We start from the raw sequence: 15901 nt of genomic DNA, 5'->3' as shown, positions 1-15901 counted from the left end.
AACCTATGAAATTGCGTGGCTTCACAAAACCATATGCAGGAAGAAAAATTTAAGTTTGATGGATAAAAATAAAAATCGCAATTCCACTGTCACCCCCCCCAAGGGTGTTTTTACAGTTGTGGCCAAAAGTATTGACACCCCTGCAATTTTGTCAGATAATACTCAGTTTCTTCCTGAAAATGATTGCAAACAAATTCTTTGGTATTATCTTCATTTCTCGTTCGCCTTATTGGGGGACACAGAGACCATGGGTGTATGCTGCTGCCACTAGGAGGCTGACACTATGCACAGAAAAAGGTTAGCTCCTCCTCCGCAGTATACACCCCACCGACCGGCACTAATTTCCTCAGTTTAGCTTAGTGTCAGTAGGAGGTGGACACGGGTCTTTCATTAGACCCATATCTACCTCAGCGTGCGTCGTTCCCTTGCAGGTTTCGGAGGGATACGGAGTGAACAGTCACATCCGTACTCCCACAAAGAGACTATGAGTACGGCGTGTACTGCCACCCCGTATCCTCATAGCTCTCCACGGCAGGACCAAGAGCCCCGAGCACGGATGCGTGTCAGGCGATCCACCTTGTCCTCGCCCCCCCGTCTCCCACCCACTCGCCCACCAGAGCCTGTCGGTCTGGATGAGACGCGGACCTCCTTCTATGGAAGAGGACAGCATCATGATAAGGTACAGGTTTTTGCCGAGAGGTAAGTATGGGACCCCGGAGTCACCTCCTCTCCCTAGCCTCCCACGTCTCCCCAGCTACACCTCTCTTATTTTGGCCAGCCATGCTGCAGGCTTGGGTACCTTGCGGAGCGGGCGCCCTTAATGACATCCCCAGGTGTCACGGCTCCTTTCAGCAGCCTCTTCCTCTCTCTGCACCCCCCCCTCGGCTGCACTTCTTATTTCGACAACAGCCGGGCGGCAGGCATGGATCCACCGCGGGGGCGATCGCGCGGCAGTGCATCGTTGCCTCCGCGCCGCCCCGCGCTCCCCGCCGGCAGCCGCATCTACTCCAGGCCCCGGCTTCTATTGCGGCCTTGTTCGCCGTCGCGGCCACGCCCCCCGCCTTTCCTTAGGCGGGCTTCTCTCCCGCCCGTTCTAAGCCCGCCCACCGTTCGCTCCCTCCCATTCTAGGCCGCCCTCCGCTCTTTCCCTCTACATCTGCGCTCCGGAGGCGGCACCACCTTTGGCTGCAGTTAACCCCGCCCTCCCTGTCTCCACAAGGAAGCGCGCGTTTTTTCTACCGGGCTCTCAGGAGGCCGCCATTTTCTCCAGCCTGTCAGCCGGACTCCTTCGCCGCTTCTGTGGCCCTAGAGATATGGACGAGCTGTGCAGCAGCGCTCGCTGAAAGCATCTACAGGACACCAGACCGTGAGTAGCTCTGCATCTGCAGACTGACACCCTCCTCTGCCTCCTGTCCCCCATCCTTCCGGCACTGCTTCAGTGACTTTCCCCCCATCCAGCCGCTGCCCAGGAGCCCCCTATTGCTCCACGTGAGAGCGAATCTCAATCAGTGGCGTATCTCACCAGAGCGTCTCAGTCCCTAGTGGCCATTCTTCATAAGTTGTCCCTGGGCTCCTCTGCAGGACCCAGCAGGTCACAAGAGGTTCCACCTGAACCAGCCACCATGAGCCGCAAAAGACCCAGGCAGGATCTCCGGCCGGAATCATCCCCTCGCTCCATCTCACCACATAGTCCTTCCCAGCAGTATCCTTCCCGTGCATCCTCACCTGAGTCAGGCGAAGCATTCTCTGATGCGCCATCCGAGGAGATTTTAGAGCTGGATTCGGCCCATACCGCGGACATGAAGGTTACGGTACAGAACCTCATTGCAGCGATTAACCATACTTTCGAGATCACAGACTCCCCTGCGAAACCCTCAGATCAGGAGGTTTCGTTCAGACGGGCATAAACACCTTCCGGAGTCTTCGCTCCTCATTCGGAGTTTGCCAAGCTCCTCACCAGGAAAGGGAAAATCCATCCAGGCGCTTTCAAAGAGGGAAGCACCTCGGCATGCTGTATCCATTCTCTCAAGAGCTCACCGACAACTGGTCAGCTTCTCCCTCTGTAGACACTCCTGTGTCCAGACTAACAGCACGGTCCTTCCGATTTCAGGTGTGGCGGTTTTGAAGGATTCTAACGACAGGATCATGGAATCCTTAGCAAAGTCAGCATTCAAAGCGGCTGCAACGGTGCTAAGCCCAGCCTTTGCCTCTACTTCGGTAGCAAAGGCCAAAGCTGCTTGGGCGGAAGATCTCCGCCAAGGCATTCTTGATGGAGCCCAAACAGAGTGTTTGGCCTTGGAGGCCGCCTCTTGTGCAGCTCAAGCGTCCAGCAACTTAGTTGCAATCTGACGTACAATTTGGCTCAAGGCTTGGCAGGCGGATTTGTCGTCTAAAAAAATCCCTTACCAATCTGCCCTTTCAGGGTGCGCGTCTCTTTGGATCCCAGCTGGACCAGATTATCAGACGCCACTGGGGGCACAAGCTCTCTTCCACAGTCCAAGCCTCGTAGACACCCTCCAGGGTGTCAGTTTCGGTCTTTCCGCCACGTCGCGACGGCAGAATCCTTTTCCAACCAACAAAGGCCGCAAGCACGCCAGGATAGGAAGAAGGTCTCCTTTATGCCCACTTCATCCTGGCGATCTCACTCCTCCCAGGGCAGAGGGTCCAGAACTGGAAGGTCCACTTCGGCATGACTATCTATAAAGCTCCGAGGCGACTTTCCAACTGGGCGGCCGACTCAATGGAAGTCGCTTGGGTCTGGAAGTTGTATCCTCAGGAAACAAGATAGAGTTAGTGTCTCGGCCCCGGGATCGCCTCTTCGAGTCCCGTCCTCCAAAAGGCCCCGCCTTAGTTCCGGGCGTCTTTGCACCCATCGACTCGCTTCTCCGTTCCGGGGTCATTGTGCCCGTTGCCGAAAGAGCGATTCCCAGGGTTTTACTCAAACCTATTTGTAGTGCCGAAAAAAGGCGGCGCGGTTCGGACCATTCTGGACCTCAAACTGCTGAACAAGAGGGTCCGCCTGCGTCATTTCAGGATGGGGACCCTCCGTTCAGTAATCGCTTCCATGGAGGCGCAGGAATTCATGTGTTCAATAGACATTCAAGATGCCTATCTGCATGTCCCCATCTTACGGGCATCAGATATTTCTGCGTTTTGCGATTCATCAGGACCACTACCAGTTTGTCGCCCTGCCGTTCGGTCTTGCCACCGCGCCCAGAGTATTTACAGAGATCATGGCGGCGTTGATGGCCCTGTTGAGGATCAGAGGTCTCGTACTCTTCCCGTACCTCAACGCCATTCTAATCAAAGCTCCGTCTTTTCACCATACTCTCCAAAGCCTTACCATCGTTCGACACCCTGTCCAGTTTGGGTGGCTCGTAAACAAGAGGAAGTCCTAACTCGTTCTGACTCAACGTCTTGTGTTTCTAGGCTTATTGTTCGGCACCCGTCGATCGAGGGTCTCTCTCCCGGAAGAGAAGTTGATCTCTGCGGCGAGATGTTCGATCGCTACAGAGCCTAAAGCTTCCATCTTTCCGGTCAGCCATGAAAGTTTTGGGAAAGATGGTATAGACGACGGAAGCGATCCCCTTTGCTCAATTTCACACGAGACCGCTTCAACAGGCCATACTGTCTCGGTGGAACAGGTCCGTTCTCTCCCTGGATCGTCCAATTCGCCTCTCGTTCCGGGTCAAACAGTCAATTGGTGGCTGACGTCACCCCTCATTTCCCTGGGCCGGTCATTCCTTCCGATTTACTGGCAGATTGTGACAACGGACGCCAGCCTCCTCGGCTGGGGAGCGGTGTTTCGCAATCGGATGGTTCAGGGTCGGTGGACGACCCAAGAGACAACTCTGCCGATCAACGTCCTCGAGATACGGGCGATTTATCATTCACTGGGAAAGGCTTCTCAGGGGTCTGCCGGTCCGGATTCAGACAGACAATGCCACAGCGGTGGCATATGTCAACCACCGAGGGGGGACACGGAGCTCCTCGGCTCTAGCGGCAGTGTCCAGGATTCTCCACTGGACAGAGGTATTGGTCCCAGCGATATCCGCAGTGCACATTCCCAGCGTGGACAACTGGGCCGCCGATTTTCTCGGCCGTGAGGGTCTCACGGCGGGAGAGTGGTCCTTACATCCGAACGTCTTTCATCAGCTTTGCCGTCGTTGAGGGACTCCGTACGTGGACCTGCTGGCGTCTCGCCTGAACAGGAAGGTCCCACAGTTCGTATCCAGGGCCCGAGATCCTCTCGCAGTGGGCGCCGAGGCTCTGACCATTCCCTGGTCGCAGTTCAACCTCCCTTATCTGTTCCCTCCCCTTCTTCCCAAGCTGTTGAAGAAAATCAAGGCGGAGGCGTACCAGTCATCCTCATCGCTTCAGATTGGCCCAGAAGGGCTTGGTTCGGGGACATCGTCAATCTTCTCTCGGACGCCCCCTGGAAGCTTTCAGACAGAGCGGATCTGCTGTCACAAGGTCCAATCTGCCATCCCAATTCTCTGCCACTTAATTTAACTGCGTGGCTGTTGAAACCGCGGTTCTGAGGCGGTCAGGTTTTTCAGATCGAGTTATTCACACCATGAACCGGGCTACAAAACCCATCGTCTTCGAGAATTTATTATCGTACATGGAAGGCCTATTTCACTTGGTGCGAGGCCAATGACGTTCCGCCCATGTCCTTTTCTCTCCCTTCTATCCTGGCGTTCCTCCAGGCAGGACTAGATGCGGGCCTTGCCCTCAGTTCTTTGAAGGGTCAGGTTTCAGCGCTCTCCATTCTTTTTCAGAAGATGTTGGCCTCCCGTCCGCAGGTCAAAACCTTTCTTCAGGGAATGGCTCATACGGCACCTGCGACCCGCGCTCCCGTGGATCCATGGGATCTCAATCTGGTTCTGGAGACTCTTCAACGGTCTCCCTTTGAACCTCTCAGGGAAGTCTCCCTGTCCCCTCTCTCCTGGAAAGTGGACTTTCTGGTGGCCATCACCTCCATCCAGCGCGTGTCGGAAATGGTGGCCCTTTCTTGCGCCCCCCTTTCCTGGTGCTCCATCAGGACAAGGTGGTCCTGCGGCCCCCGCCTTCCTTCCTAAGGTGGTGTCCACTTTTCACCTAAATGAGGACTTTGTTCTCCCGTCCTTTTGTCCGGGTCCAATCCACCCTCTGGAACGCTCCTTGAACAAACTAGACCTGGTCGGGAACATGAAGGTCTACCTGGCTAGGACGTCTCCCTTGTGGAAGACAGACTATTTTTTCATCATTCCAGATGGTGCGCGGAAATGTCAGCCGGCCTCCAAGGCTACCATTGCTCGCTGCATCAGATTGGCAATTTTGGAGGCCTAACGGGTCAAGCATCGAGTGCCCCCTCCGGGAATTAGAGCTCACTCTACCCGGGCAGGGGGTGCCTCCTGGGCGGTGCACCACAAAGCTTCTGCGCAGCAGCTCTGCAAAGTGGCAACCTGGTCTTCGATCCACACGTTTGCCAAATTTTACAAGGTCCACACCTATGCTTCGGCGAATGCCAGCCTAGGCAGAAGGATCTTGCAGGCGGCGGTGGTGAGTCCGCTGACCTGATGGAAGTTTGTTTCCCACCACAGGGACTGCTTTGGGACGTCCCATGGTCTCTGTGTCCTCCAATAAGGCGAACGAGAAAACAGGATTTTTGGGTTGCTTACCGTAAAATCTGTTTCTCGGCGCCTTCATTGGGGGACACAGCACCCTCCCATATTCTGCAACTCCTGTTCTTAGGTTGTTTGTTGATTACAGTTGAGTTGTCTGTTCTGTTTTCATTCTGTTACTACTTCTACTGCTTTCTCACTAACTGAGGAAATTAGTGCCGGTCGGTGGGGTGTATACTGCGGAGGAGGAGCTAACCTTTTTCTGTGCATAGTGTCAGCCTCCTAGTGGCAGCAGCATACACCCATGGTCTCTGTGTCCCCCAATGAAGGCTCCGAGAAACAGATTTTACGGTAAGCAACCCAAAAATCCTGTTTTAATTTGTCTTAAATGAAAAAAACACAAAAGAGAATGAAGCAAAAAGAAAAAAAATTGATCATTTCACAAAAACTCCAAAAATGGGCCAGACAAAAGTAATGGCCCCCCCTCATAACTGCGACCAACCGCTTCCGGTAACCATCAATGAGTTTCTTACAGTGCTCTGCTGGAATTTTAGACCATTCTTCTTTGGTAAACTGCTCCAGGTCCATGATATTTGAAAGGTGCCTTCTCCAAACTGCCATTTTTAGATCTCTCCACAGGTGTTCTATGGGATTCAGGTCTGGACTCATTGCTGGCCACCTTAGAAGTCTCCAGTGCTTTCTCTCAAACCATTTTCTAGTGCTTTTTGAAGTGTGTTTTGGGCCATTGTCCTGCTGGAAGACCCATGACCTCTGAGGGAGACCCAGCTTTCTCACACTGGGCCCTACATTATGCTGCAAAATTTGTTGGTAGTCTTCAAACTTCATAATGCCATGCACACGGTCAAGCAGTCCAGTGCCAGAGGCAGCAAAGCAACCCCAAAACATCAGGGAACCTCCGCCATGTTTGTCTGTAGGGACCGTGTTTTTTTTCTTTGAATGCCTCTTTTTTTCTCCTGTAAACTCTATGTTGATGCCTTTGCCCAAAAAGCTCTACTTTTGTCTCATCTGACCAGAGAACATTCTTCCAAAACGTTTTAGCCTTTTTCAGGTAAGTTTTGGCAAACTCCAGCCTGGCTTTTTTATGTCTCGGGGTAAGAAGTGGGGTCTTCCTGGGTCTCCTACCATACAGTCCCTTTTCAGACGCCGGCGGATAGTACGGGTTGACACTGTTGTACCCTCGGACTGCAGGGCAGCTTGAACTTGTTTGGATGTTAGTCGAGGTTCTTTATCCAACATCCGCACAATCTTGCGTTGAAATCTCTTGTCAATTTTTCTTTTCCATCCACATCTAGGGAGGTTAGCCACAGTGCCATGGGCTTTAAACTTCTTGATGACACTGCGCACGGTAGACACAGGAATATTCACATCTTTGGAGATGGACTTGTAGCCTTGAGATTGCTCATGCTTCCTCACAATTTGGTTTCTCAAGTCCTCAGACAGTTCTTTGGTCTTCTTTCTTTTCTCCATGCTCAATGTGGTACACACAAGGACACAGGTTGAGTCAACTTTAATCCATGTCAACTGGCTGCAAGTGTGGTTTAGTCATTGCCAACACCTGTTAGGTGCCACAGGTAAGTTACAGGTGCTGTTAATTACACAAATTAGAGAAGCATCACATGATGTTTCGAACAGTGACAATACTTTTGTTCACCCTCTTTTTTTATGTTTGGTGTGGAATTATATCCAATTTGGCTTTAGAACAATTCTTTTTGTGTTTTTTTCATTTAAGACAAATTAAATGAAGATAATACCAAAGAATTTGTGTTTGCAATCATTTTCAGGAAGAAACTGAGTATTATCTGACAAAATTGCAGGGGGTGTCAATACTTTTGGCCACAACTAAGTAAAAGCCACCTTCAGCAGCACCAAGGCTGCATTCTGTGAAGGAAATATTTCGGTTTCTGATCCCTAGTAACGCCGAAATATTGACTTTTATAAATTGCTCCCCATACCTGTATTGAGTCCCATAGGTATGGTGTGTCCCACTGTATCAGCCGCCTCCCAGCCGTCCATCATGCCCCTGTTGCGTCTGCGCGCCGCCTCCAGCGCTGTGCCAACAGTTCTCGGGCATGTGCAGTGCGCGCTGCCCGGGAACTGACATCAGCCTATCACGCCTGCGTGTTGCGGAGGCCCCAGATCCCGCCCCGCAGTGTGTTATGATGTATTCACACTGCGGGGCTGGGAATCTGGCGCCTGCGCAGTGAGCATCTATAGCTGCACCTATGAAAAAAAGAGAAATAGGAGGGAGATGGGGCAGGCGCAGCTGTAGATGCTCACTGCGCAGGTGCCAGATTCCCAGCCCCGCAGTGTAAAAACATCATAACATTACGGGACAGGATCTGGGGCCTCCGCAACACGCAGGCGCAATAGCCTGATGTCAGTTCCCGGGCAGCACAGACTGCGCATGCCCGAGAACTGTTGGCACAGCGCAGGCGTCGGCATACAACACAGGAGGAGGCGACGCACAGACGCATGATGGATAGCTGGGAGTCGGCTGATACAGGGACACACCATACCTATGGGACTCAATACAGGTATGGGGAGCAATTTATAAAAGTCAATAATTCGGTGTTATTAGGGATCAGAAACAGAAGAACCACCTTCACAGAATGCAGCCTTAGTGTTGCTGAAGGTGGCTCTTTTACTTAATGCCCTGGGGGGTGACAGGTTCCCTTTAACTTAGGGAATTTATGTATGCAGACAACACTCTAACAGTCCCTTATTACATCACATACAAACAGATCTTTAGAAAAATTATTTCTAAATTCCATTTATGATATGTAAATGAAGTCTGACTATTTGAGGGGATGTTAAGTGTCCCCAGACTAGTTGGCCCAGTTGTAAGTTATCACAAGCGCTATACTTACCTATTGCATGCGTGCGGCTTCTTCCCCTCTCATCATTAATCCTATGAAGCTGGGTGTACGTGTTCTGGCTTCAAAGAGCTCCACTACGCATGATCGGAAGTCTGTGCACCTCTCTGAAGTCAGAGCATGTACACCCAGCTTCAGAGGATCAATGATGAGGGAAAAAAGCCAGGCGAAAGAGCGAGGAAAGTACAGACCTCAAAGGGGCGTGATAACATCTAAGTGGGCCAACTAGTCTGGGGACACTAATGCCCCCTCAACTTGTAAAGTCTCATTTACATATCATAAAAGACTATGTATTTCTAAACAGATCTTTAAAAAAAATGTATGTAATGTAACTTGAAACTCGACAAAAATGTAAAAAAAAATTGCAATTTTCAAACTTTGAATAATTATCCCTTTAATCCAGATAGTCATACCACATAAAAACATTAACAACATTTCCCACATGTCTGTCTTACATCAGCACCATTTTTAAAACGCTATTTTGTTAGCCTTTTAGGTTTTAAAAATGTAGAATCTCTCATTTTTTCAAGGAAATTTACAAAATTTATTTTTGAGGGACCTATCCAGGTTTGAAGGGACCTTGGGGGTACTATATATTGGAAAACCCCAAATGTGATACCATGTGAAAACTTCTCAGATAGTTTATTAACGCTTCAAGTGATTTTCAGGAATTAATGCAAAGTGGAATAGCAAGAATGAAAAAGTGTTTGTTTACCATCTAAATGTCACTAATTTCTGAACTAACCGCTATAGCCTGGAGACTAAGCAGGGCTGTTGAGTCGGAGTCGGAGCTCATTTTGGTGGAGTCGGAATAAAATGGACCAACTCCTAAAATATATAATAAATTGGGTACAGTAGTTCAATGCAGATTGTGCTGAATATTTTTTCATAGGAATTTGGGAAAGTTATGAAATGTCCTATAAATGGCTGTTCTATTCCTGATCTAAGGCTACATTCACACACCATTTTTGCTGCAATTTTTGAGGATACGTTTTTCAGCTGCAAAAGCAGATGAGATTTTTAAAAAACCGCATAACCTGAAAGGTTTTTGAGCTCATAGATGTTTTCAATAGCAAAAGCAGATTAGAAGTCTGCTCTATCCATCCATTTATCTATATCTGTCTATCCATATCGTATCTTTATCAAAAAGAATGAAAGCCAGGTAGCACACAGACTAACACTTTTTTTTTTTTTTTTTTTTTAGCACCAGTCAGGTACACCTCATAGCTGCCCAAAAGAACGCTCAGGACAGGCATTGCTCGTCTTCAGTAACACAACATCAATTGATAGCTGGAATAAATAGACTGCATTCATCACATCTTCTTAAGGTGCAGGCTTTATTTTCAAGTTTAGGGGTGTGTAGTATGAGGTTCTGCAGCAGCTGAGGTGTGCAGTATGAGGTTCTGCCCCCCCCAGGTTTGAGCTTGGCTGCGCCCATGGTGTGAATGTTGCCTGAGGATCTAGGCTTTGTCTTTGCTGAGATAAGTCAGTGCTGCACTCCAGCACCAGTGAAGCTCCTCCTCTACAGACAAGGGTACAAAGTAAACACACTCAGAAAGAAGGAAGGCCTGCACTCTTCTCAGAAGAATTGCTAGAGTGAACAGGATAAAAAGATTAAGGTAATTACTTCTTAAAGCATATTTAAACTTTCAATAAACTGTGCATAAATCAACAGTCCAGTATACTTTATGTTCGCTCTCTATGCTTGATGCTTGTTTGTTTTTTCTTTGAGCTCATACTTTTGGGAAGCTAGCTTTTATACAATATACAGGGAAAATACAGCAACAGGATTGATGAGTACTTGTATAGGTATAGAAGCCAAGACATCAAGTTATTAGCTCTGTTATCAGTTTGTCATCTGTACTATTGATTTATGCAAAGTTTGTTTTATTTCTATCTATAATTAGACAGTGGGCAAAGTATGTATTTGATACACTGTCGATTCTCACCTACAAAGAATGGACAGGTCTGAAACTTTTAATCATAGGTACACTTCAACTGAGAGAAACAGAATCTAAAGGAAATGTCTGACCTCTGTAATTGCAAACAAAGGTTTCTATACCAAATATTAAGTTCTGTTTTTCTATTGTATCAAATAAGTATTTCATGTAATAAAATGCATATTATTTAAATCCTACAATGTGATTTTCTGGATTTTTTATAGTCTCTCACAGGATAAGTGTACAATTGCAGACCTCTCCATTCTTTGCAGGTGGGAAAACTTGCAAAATTGTCAGTGTATCAAATTCTTATTTTCCCCTCTGTACATGGTTCCCTGTTCTTGCTGGAATTAGAATATACATTTTATAGGACAAAATTATTTGAGAGAATTTAGAAGATTACAAAATGTCTAAGAAGCTTCCCATGAAGTCAGCTGTATTTGAGCATTTCACAGTGACTCAAGATGAAAAATATTTTGTGTGTTAATGTATGACAAGTGACCCAGAGGAAAACAAATGCTGTGATACCAAAATCAGTGCATACTCAGTGATAAAAATGCTCCTGCAAGAGCTTCCAATCTAAAAAGACATTCACAACGCTTCCACCCAGAAGTTTTCAAAGCTGTGACAGAGAAAGATAACAGCAGCACCAAGAAACCCACAGCCAGCACTTCCTGCCAGGCAAAGGAGGAGGAAAGAGCATCTCAAACATCATTAACAAGATATTTTCGAAGTGACAAAGTTACTGTAACAATGACAGCAGATATGTTTAAAAGACAGCTCATACAGCTTGTTGTAAAGGACTGTGTACCATTATTTTTTGCACGACCAGCTTATACAGCTCTTAATGGAGAAATGGCCCTAAAACTTGGTGTTTCTCTGGAAAGAGAAAGTATTAGAAAATTAGTGACTGAAGAAGCCCTTAAACAAAAAGATTTTAAAAAGACTCTCCAAAGACGCTTCATTTTTCTTAAAATGGATGCCTGCACACGTCACAGAGTGAACTATTTTGCCATCAATGTTCGATATGTTTGTGACAACAAAGAAATTGTTACCACTGGCAGTAAAAGATAACAAAGCTCATCACAGCAGCCAGTTTCTCCAGGCCTTAGTGGAAAAAGTTCTGCAAGATTACGAACTCAAAAGGTTCTTGCTATTGTAACGGACAATGCTTCAAACATAAGTACAATTAAACTGATGAATGAGAGTAATGAACAACAGCTAGAAGAAAATTTAGGATTCAGTATGTTTGAGATGGAAGGCCACAGTGCTGTTCATGTAACTGAAGAACAAACAGATATTACAACAGAAGAACAGCAAAATTATACTGTAGAAATAGATGATCTTGTTGAAGCTGCTTCAAAACACTTTCATATTCATCACATGCGCTGTGTTGTGCACATGCTGCAGCTGGCAATAAGATAGTCTGCAAGAGGGACATGCTGGAAATCTGATTGGAAAAGTGAGGAAATTGGTTATTGCCGCCAGAACCCCTAAAATTGATTCCATCTTGAAGAGACGTGCTGGGAAAGGGGCAATTGTTGATCAAGCCACTCGGTGGGGCAGCACTTATTTAATGATTGAGTGATTGCTTGAACTAAAACAGTTTCTTATATAGATATGGCGAACCCTCAGGTAACCCTAACTGAAGGTCAATGGACACAGGTGGCTGAATTGAAGGAATTGCTTAGTGTATTACATATTTACAATTTATTACAGTTTGTGTTCTAACGTTGTATTCCATTAAATATATATTATGCTCTAAATATCTTTATTGTATCATAAAAATGATTAAATGTCTGATGTTCACATTGTACTACAATACATTTTTCACTTAAATATAAGCAATATATGTGGGAGTCGGAGTCGCAGGTTTGGCTTACCGACTCCATAGCCCTGACTCTAAGGTCGCCATTTGGCCATGAAGTGCTATGGCAAACATCAAGACCACAGAATCATGATCTCGGTGTGTCAATTTGATTAAAGTGGAAGCCCCCACAATCTAAACCATTTACTTGATGTAGTCACATTTGACAGCAGCATCTAAGGGGTTAAACAGATATGGACGGTTCCAACACTGATCGTTTGTGATACAGCAAGTTGTCAGCTATAGTGTACAGTTGACAGCTGCTGGATTGTCATCTATATGGGGATGATATTCGCTTATATCTCAGGTCAGTAAAGAGATGTATTGATGTCATTAAGGGGTTAAACCAAATAGTTATATCACACAAAATAGTTAATATATAACATTTACCACATGTCCACTTTACATCTTCATCATTTTAGGCTACTTTCACACATCCGTTTTTGTAAATCCGACACGATGCGGCGAAAATAGTGAAAACCGGATCCGGAATTGGATCCGTTTTTTTCACATAGAATTTAATGATCGCCGCATCGTGCCGGATGGACATGCGGCGCCTCCGGTTTGTGCCGGATACGGCAAACATGCGCCGTCCGGCGTATGTAAAAAACGTTGCCTGCAACGTTTTTGTGCAGCGCCGGACCGGCTTTTTGAACAGCGCATGCCCGGGCACTGAGATTTAACCCCACAAGTGCCCGGCGAGTCTCTCTCCCTCTCTATCCCGTGCTGCGGCTCCTCTCCATACCGGCTCTCCCGTCCCCCGGTGCTGCGGCTCCTCTCCATACCGGCTCTCCCGTCCCCCGGTGCTGCGGCTCCTCTCCATACCGGCTCTCCCGTCCCCCGGTGCTGCGGCTCCTCTCCATACCGGCTCTCCCGTCCCCCGGTGCTGCGGCTCCTCTCCATACCGGCTCTCCCGTCCCCCGGTGCTGCGGCTCCTCTCCATACCGGCTCTCCCGTCCCCCGGTGCTGCGGCTCCTCTCCATACCGGCTCTCCCGTCCCCCGGTGCTGCGGCTCCTCTCCATACCGGCTCTCCCGTCCCCCGGTGCTGCAGCTCCTCTCCATACCGGCTCTCCCGTCCCCCGTGCTGCAGCTCCTCTCCATACCGGCTCTGCCGTCCCCCGGTGCTGCGGCTCCTTTAAATGTCCTCCACGCCGCATAAGGCGCCGCATCTACATCCGGTGTCACCGCTGCAGGCCGGATCCGCCGGACCGGCTATTCGCCGCATGCCGCCGGACCCCTGACACCGGATGTGTGAAAGTAGCCTTAGTCGGAAGGGTTTAAGTTTAATCAAGAAATTCTCTTTTTCCTACAAAACTTTTTTTTTTTTTTTGAAGTGGCTTCCATGCGCCTATATGACAGAAAACACCGCAAAGTGACCCCCATATTAAAAACTGCACCCCCCTCAAGTGTTCAAACCCACATTCAACAACCGTCATCTTATTAGAATGTCACTCAGGAACCGCAGGAGGACATAAGTGACCTTCAAAAGGAAAGGCAAATGGCAGCTGGGGTGAAGTGCACGGCAAGAACAGTTCGTAACAGGCTCCTAGAGGCAGGGCTCAAGTCATGTAAAGGTAGAAAAAAGCCTTTCATCAATGAGAAGCAAAGGAGAGCCAGGCTGATGTTTGCCAAAGACCATAAGAATTGGACCATAGAGGACTGGAGTAAGGTAATCTTCTCTGATGAGTCTAATTTTCAGCTTTAACCAACACCTGGTCGTCTAGTGGTTAGACAGAGACCTAGAGACGCGTACAAGCCACAGTGTCTGGCAGCCACTGTGAAATTTGGTGAAGGATCGGTGATCTGGGGATGCTTCAGCAAGGCAGGAATTGGGCAGGTTAATCTTCGTGAAGGACGTATGAATCAAGCCGCATACAAGGTTATCCTGGAAAAACAGCAGATTTGTTCTGCTCAGGCCATGTTCCCCAACAGTGAGGACTGGTTTTTCCAGCCAGCAATGTGCCATGCCACACAGCTAGGTCAATCAATGTGTGGATGAAGGACCACCAGATCAAATCCCTGTCATGGCCAGCCCAATCTCCAGACCTAAACCCCACTGAAAACCTCTAGAATGTAATCAAGAGGAACATTGATTACAAGCCATCAAACAAAGGAGAACTGCTTACATTTTTGTACCAGGAGTGGCATAAGGTCACCCAAAAGCAGTGTGAAAGACTGGTGGAAAGCATGCCAAGACGCATGAAAGCTGTGATTAAAAATCATGGTTATTCCACAAAATGATGATTTCTGAACATTTCCTGAGTTAAAACATTAGTAATGTTGTTTCTAAATGATTATGAACTTGTTTTCTTAGCATTATTTGAGGTCTGCAAGCACTGTATTTTTTGTTATTTTGACCATTTCTCATTTTCTGAAAATAAATACAACATTTAGTGCTTGGAAATTCGAAGACATGTTGTCAGTAGATTATAGAATAAAAGAGCAATTTACATTTTACTCAAAAATATACCTATGAAGAGAAAAATGAAACAAATTGAAAATTTTCATGCAGTCTCTTAATTTTTGCCAGAGCTGTATTTATAAGGGCTAATAGGAAAAAACAGACCTCACAGATTGTGGTGTAATTTCTTTTGAGTGTGCCATTAACCTACATGCAACTACTTTTGAGGCTTAGTGCAAAAGTTCAGAAGGGAAGGAGCACCATATTATAGTGCAGATTTTACCATTAGGCCAGGGTCACACTACCATACAACACAGCCGAGTGCTATGCGATAAAGCATTGCATAGCACTCGGCCCAGTGTTATACTATGGGGCAGCGCAGATCCGTGATTATTTGCAGCATGCTGCGATTGTCAATGAGATTCCGCTAACTTGCACCCATAAAAGTCTATGGGTGTGAGTGAAACAGCACTGCACTCGGATATCACCTGAGTGCAGTGCGATAAACGCAGAGGCCGGTAGCAGAGATAGAGAAATTACTTTCTTCATTTTCTAGGCAGCTGTGCGCCGATCCTGCTACGCAAGAGGATAGGAGCACAGTAACAAGACACTTGGCTCACGCTCGCAGCAGACAAGTGTCATTAGCATATTTAGTGTATTTTTTATTTTACATAAAATATGTATTCATGGGTATATTTTTTACGTTTTATGATTGTTATTCTTAAAATATTTATTTTTTTTAGTTAGTCCCTCTACAGGAATTTAACTTTTATCACTCTGATCGCTTGTATAATGCATTGCAATCCTTTATACCCATCAGTGTTACAATGACAGAAGCCTCTTAAAGGGAATCTGTCACCCTTTTTTGAGATACCATATAATGATATCATTCAATTGTGTGTCACATAAGGATTCTCTTAGTACTTTTGCTTCCCCCTGACCCCGCACCTTTCGTGCATAAATACCTTTTTTATATTGGTGCAGATGCATGAAAACTGCCACGGTCCGGTACGATGGGCAGGGCTTATTCACCTGCTCCCCCCCTCCCTTCTTCTTATGTAGAGCAAGACAGGGCGGGGGGAGCAGGTGAATAAGCCCCGCCCAGCGGACCGGACAGCGGCAGTTTACATACATCTAAACCGATATAAAAAAGGTATTTATGCATGAAAGGTGCGGGGTCAGGGGGAAGCAA

The 15901-nt window shown here is 47.3% G+C and overlaps 1 protein-coding gene across 8 annotated transcripts in view; it reads right to left on the bottom strand.

Moving 5' to 3' along the window:
• Positions 1 to 15901, bottom strand: part of SYNCRIP (synaptotagmin binding cytoplasmic RNA interacting protein) — an 83641-nt gene that overhangs the window by 47694 nt on the left and 20046 nt on the right. The window lies entirely within an intron of this gene.

The sequence above is a fragment of the Dendrobates tinctorius genome, unplaced genomic scaffold (assembly GCF_039654945.1).
Source record: "Dendrobates tinctorius isolate UK_male_01 unplaced genomic scaffold, ASM3965494v1 ptg000111l, whole genome shotgun sequence".
Classification (NCBI taxonomy): domain Eukaryota; kingdom Metazoa; phylum Chordata; class Amphibia; order Anura; family Dendrobatidae; genus Dendrobates; species Dendrobates tinctorius.
The sequence above is the reverse complement of the archived record's forward strand: the minus strand, read 5'-3'. Positions and strand labels throughout refer to the sequence as shown.